Consider the following 6,690-nt stretch of genomic DNA (forward strand, 5'->3'; position numbering starts at 1 on the left):
CTGTACGAGATATACGATGACATTGACATAGTTCAGCGAATTAATAGACAGCGGCTACGCTGGCTAGGTCATGTTGTCCGGATAGACGAAAACACTCCAGCTCTGAAAGTATTCGACGCAGTACCCGCCGGGGGAAGCAGAGGAAGAGGAAGACCTCCACTCCGTTGAAAGGACTAAGTGGAGAGGGACCTGGCTTCTCTTTGAATATCCAATTGGGGCCACGTAGCGAAAAGAAGAAACGACTGGCGCGCGGTTGTTAACTCGGCTATAATCGCGTAAGCGGTGTCTACGCCAATTAAGAAGAAGATGTAGAATTTTTAGGATTTATATTATCACAAGAGGGCATTAGAACTAACCCAAAAAAGGTAGAAGCAATTACTAATTTTCCCGAACCCAAAAATATTAAAGAATTGCGTTCATTTTTAGGCCTATCCGGCTATTATCGTAGATTTATTAGCGATTACGCGAAATTAGCAAAGCCATTAACAATCTTACTAAGAGGCGAAGAAGGCCGAATTTCAAAAAACAAGTCCGCAAAAGTACCGATTGAATTCAATGAACAAGCTAAAGAAGCATTTCAGAAAATTAAAAAAACATTGGTTTCAGATGAGGTAATTTTATCTTTTCCAAATTACAATAACGATTTTGAGCTCACAACCGATGCCTCAAATTTTGCACTTGGTGCCGTTCTTTCCCAAAGTGGAAAACCTATTTCTTTTATTTCTCGAACTCTAAGTAAGGCGGAGGAACATTACGCCGCAAACGAGAAGGAAATGCTAGCCATTGTCTGGGCATTATCTACTCTACGGAATTTTTTGTACGGACACGCTAAGGTCAAAATCTTTACAGACCATCAGCCCCTAACTTTTGCTTTAAGCAACAAAAATGCAAATAGTAAAATGAAACGATGGAAGGCAGGACTAGAAGAATATAATCACGAAATATTTCATAAAACTGGTCGAACTAACGTTGTGGCTGATGCACTATCAAGAATTACAGCACAGCAACAAATAAATTCAATGTCGGTTATGACGCATAGCGATGACAGTTCAGATCAAAACTTGATTTAATTCGTGGATGTACCTATCAACGTTTTCAAAAATCAGATATTTTTCAATTGGTCTACAGAATCAAGCTATAAATTTCAAATTGTTTTTCCAACTATTCACCGTCACACTATAACAGAAATAGAATTTTCCGAGGAGGCAATCATATCTTTATTGAAAAAATATTTAAACCCTTCAGTAATAAATGGGATCAGCGCTCCCGAACCAATAATGGGAATAATACAAAAAGTTTTTTCAATCCACTTCAATAAATATCGTATTAGGTTTGCACGAAGAAAGGTAGAAGATGTATTAGAAGAACAAAGGCAGGAAGAAATTATCATAGAAACACACAGAAGAGCTCATCGTAATGGTAGAGAGAATAAATCTCATATACTAGAGAAATATTTTTTCCCCAGCATGAATAACAAAATAAATAAAATAGTCAAACAATGTAGTATTTGTAAAACAAATAAGTACAATAGACACCCTAATAAGCCCGTCTTAAAAGAGACACCTATCCCCTCATATGCAGGACATATAGTGCATATAGATATTTACAAAACGGAAGGCAAAATCGTCCTCACTGCTGTCGATAAATTCTCAAAATATGCGCAGGTAAAACCAATAAAATCAAAAGCTACTCAAGACATAAAAGAACCTCTAAGGGAACTTCTCTTTCAGTTTGGAGTACCCAAAACCGTAATTTTTGATAACGAAAGGGCATTCAATTCAGCGACTATTACTTTTATGTTGGAAGACATACTAAACATTCAAATTTTCAAATCCCCGCCATATAATAGTGCAGTGAATGGCCAAATCGAGAGATTCCATTCAACACTTTCCGAGATTATGCATTGTCTAAAAGCCGAAAATCGAGATCAATCATTTGCACAACTTTTAGACAGAGCTGTCTATGAATATAATTACTCAATTCACAGCACAATTAATAATAGACCAATAGAAATATTTTTCGGTCGTACGGTAAGCACAGACCCCGAACAATTCGAAAAAGCTAGATTAGATAATATTCAAAGAATAAAAGATAAACAACAACAAGATCTTAAAAATCACAATAGCAAATTACAACCAATTATTGATTATAATCCAGGAGAAACGATTTACGTGAAGGTCCACAATAGGAACTAAAATCTCACCTAGGTATAAAAAAGAAGTAGTTAAGGAAAACAGGTCGACTACGGTACTGACCGAGTCAAATAGGGTAGTTCATAAGAGTAATATTAAAAGCTAAGTAATAAAATTAAATAAAACAGACGGATTTTCTAAATTTTTTCTTTTTGCAGACTAACGCTTACAGCGACAACAATGGCTCTGACCGACTTCCAAATTACAGACTTCTTAACAGTTCATATAATTACAATAAGCAAAGGACTGACCAAAATACAAGACGGAACGTTTAAACTACTACACCTTATCAACGTTGAACTGTACGAACAATTTTTGGCAGAGGTAAAGCAATTCACGGACAAAAACATACAGACAAACAGTATATTTTACTCAACTTTAAAACAAGAAATAGAACAGACCAAAGAAGCAATTAAATCTATTAAACAATCAGGTAGAAAAATTAGATCAATTAACATCCTGGGTACAGCATGGAAATATTTAGCTGGAACCAGGCCCGTAGCCAGCTTTTCATTTCGGAGGGGGCTGAAGTAAAAACATATATAAACTTTGAATTTTCTGTTTATTAAAAAAAAACAATATAAATTCATATACGTATTACTTAAATTATTTGGTAGTTGTAACTTAAATAAGTAATATTTTTCTTTTCTTCTTGTTTGCCATATCATTAATTACTTCATCTGGATCTATTTTAATATCCCAGTGCACTGCAATAACAGCAAGTGCACTCAGCCGCTCATTGCCCATCACACTGCGTGGTAAAGTTTTTATTCTTTTTAAGGTTGAAGAAGTTCTTTCGAAGGTAGCGGTCCTCACTGGAAGAGTTGGTAAAATTGTAAGCAGGTAGTGAATATTTTTAAAATCGTTGCATCGCAATGTTGCAGTAATTTCAACACTTCTATGGTTGGATCTATTGTTGATAAGCTGGCACACCACAATCGATACTCTGATTTTAATGCTGTCATTGATATTTGCTCCTCGAAGTAAATAGTTAAATTTTTTAATTCTTCGGCATTATCAATTGCAGCAAAACCTGGGAGTAGAATTTGAAATGACGAGAGTATATCCTCATTCACTAATAAACGTTCTGTCATGTTTTGAATCAGAGCATCAACGCATGGAATAAATATTGTAACTCTGAAGTGGCTTTCAGGGGTTGTGCAAGGTGGATTAGCACTAGTAGTTTGACGCGAAGTCACTCTAGGCACTACAAGATCTATGTCATAAAGATCTTTAGACATTTGTGATGCTGTTTGGAAAATATCGTTGAAAAAACCATCCGCTGTTTCTCTTATCTGGTGCAGAGTTCTTATTAATTCTTTGGCTCGGTTCATTGCTGATACAAAATCCATAGATTTTTCTTGGAGTTACACAGACAGTGGCAGCGTTAAGCTGAACAATTGCTCACAGACGAATAGACTAAGCAAAAAATCGCTTTTCTCTACCGCTGCTAAGAAGGCTGATGCTTTAGACGAAATGGACCATGTCTTACTCGAAATTATTTCCAAACTTAGTACAATGAATTTGAAAAGCTCCACAAAGCTTATAATGCTTTCATGCCTTTCTATAAACCTTGTTTCACAAAGGCGAACAAGTCGTCTTTTTTTGCTTTCTGGTGCGTGCTTCTGTATAACGTCCTGGAAAGTTGTGTTTGCATTTGAATGGTTTCTAAATAAATTTGCTATTTCACTGACAATACCAAGGCAGTTCCGTATTGAAGGTAATGACATAGTATTGGAAAGCGCAAGGTTCAATCGGTGACTAGCGCAATGAACATATCGTGCTTTTGGATACAGTTGTCTTATCGTGGTTTGCACTCCACTTAAATGCCCTGATATGTTTGCTGCTCCGTCATATCCCTGGCCAACCAACTTCGCCATATCAAGATGGAGATCTGTACAACGCTTAAGTATGACTTTTGATAAGTTTTCAGTCACTGTCTAGTGTAGTTGCGTACGACTGTTATAGGTTTGAGCTGAGTTGTGTATAAGAGTTTCAAAAGATTCAGTCAGTGATAAATCTTTTTTATTTGCGATTTATTTAAAAAATTTCCTTATTTCAGGGGGGGCTTCAGCCCTGTTAAGAGAAATAATACGATTATAACTAGAGAAATAATACGATTATAACTAAATTATAATAATTATAATTTTGAATATATATTTATTAAGAATAATATTATTAAGAAAGAAAATAATATACTTGGAATAAATAGCGAGTGTAGGACAATAAATTCTATATCTATTTGTAATAAAGACCAAATTGCCTGTATAACAAAACTTCTAAATAGTAAACAAAATCCAACTTGCCAATATAGCAACGCAAATCATGTTAAACCAATAGAAATACTTCAACCTGGACTAATTCTACTAAACAACTTTAATGGTACCGTAAATAATAGCCTGGAAGAAATGTCTGTTGCAGGCACATTCGTCGTAAAATTCAGCAATCTTACCATAAAAATAAATAACGATTCTTTTTACAATGGCGAAACGCTTTTAACCGGGGCGTTACCAGTCAGAACACAATTTGCTCCAGCGGAAAAGGAAAGAATAAATCTTTTGTCATTGGAATCAATCCACGAGTTATTCATAGACAACATAAAACGTTTGGATTGCCTTCAGAATAATACGAATACCACTCAAACTTCTGTGGCAATCATGGCCATTCTCACACTAGCAGCTTTTTCAATAATATTCTTCTGCCATAGGAGAAAGAAGATAATCCTGCAAACAAGCTTTACATCAGAAACATCGTCCAAGGGTAAGGACCCAGCAGTACCAGAAATAGTACCAAAAACAGCAAACCCCATAACATACTTCAATTTTGACAACTCACCATATTTTTGATCAATTGAGGACAATTGATTTTAAGAAGGGAGGAGTTAGTAACAATAACATTTAAAGCAACCAAAAGACACGTGCATCCGTTCTACTCGCAAAAGTGCTGACGATACGTCTAGCGCAGTGTGGCGTGATTCTCTGGAAATCCAGCGGAACGTGGGAACCGACGTCAGCAGAACTGCAAGCGCATTAAGTTACCATAAGAATTATAAAATTTGTTAAGTTTAGAGTTAAGCGAGCGGTTGAACAATAAAGGTCGTAAGACCAGTAAAAGAAGATAATTTTTACTTTCGACAAGTAAACCCATAACTTATATACATACATACATACATATATACATATAATATATACAGTGAACCAATAAAGTTTACATGCACGTAGTTCTATTAAATTACGACACGTTTATTTGTTATAAAGTGACTAAATTTTGTGATTTTTTTCTATCCATTTCAAAAGATTTTAACATTAAATTTAGCATATCAATTGTTTTTTTTTTTTGCCTACATTTTATTGCTATTATTGTCCCTAGACATCGATGTATGCTCCCCACTCAATTTCTAGTATTATTTCCGGATATTTTGACCCACTAAGTTGATGATCCAGGTTTTTGGCTTTATTTGAAGAAATTCGATGTTTTCGATTACGATTTTCCAAAAAGTTCCAGATATTTTGAATAGGATTAATGTATGGAGATTGCGGGATGGAGTTATTTTTAATTCCATAACAGCACTGCAATTACAAGATAAGACGGGTGTTTTGGGTTGCTGTGCTGTTGTAAATAGAAGTGTCCGCTATTAACAGCCGATTTAAGCACACACTACAATATTCAGATACAGATGCTTACACCATACACCCACAAACCATAACATTATCCCACAATGCTCTACCGTTGGCAATACATTGAGTGTTGAGTGGGGAGCATACATGGATGTCTAAGGACATTAATAGCAAAAAATTGTAGGCCAAAAACCGCTAAAACTATTGCAATTACTTCTGATTTATATAAATAGTCATTGGTGTACGTAAACTTTTTTGATATGAATTAGGCGCATTTTAAACTTTAGCATTATTTTGTTTTTATTTGTGTAAAAAAAATATATATTTTGATATGCTAAATTTAGTGTTAAATATACATCTTTTGAAATGGATAGAAAAAAACCACAAAATTTATTAATTTTATAACAAATAAACGTGTCGTAGTTTAATAGAACTAGGTGTATGTAAACTTAATTGGTCCACTGTATATGTACATACAGCACAATTAGCTGAGATGATTAGTCCGTTTGACTATATATATGTACGTGTACCAGTCCCTCAGTTTTTGAGATATCATACCGTACAAACAGAAGATCAAATACATGTCCTTATATGAAAAAAAACTATTTAATTTGATAAAATATCTTTTCGAATATTACCTGTGTCAACACTATAATCTCCGAATAATTTTTTTTAGATTAGACAAATAGAGCATATAGTTGCCATTCAAACTGTCCGATCAAAATCAAGTTATGTTATGGAATATTTTGTATTTTTAAAGGGTGTTTTAGTTACGGTGTAACCGAAGCTAACGTTTTTTTTTAGGTTTTACTTTGAATCTCCCTTCAACAATATTTGCAAATAAAGTTGCAACAAATAGCAAACGAATAAAAAATTAATAA

Source organism: Bactrocera dorsalis, chromosome 5 (assembly GCF_023373825.1).
Source record: "Bactrocera dorsalis isolate Fly_Bdor chromosome 5, ASM2337382v1, whole genome shotgun sequence".
NCBI classification, from domain to species: Eukaryota; Metazoa; Arthropoda; class Insecta; order Diptera; family Tephritidae; genus Bactrocera; species Bactrocera dorsalis.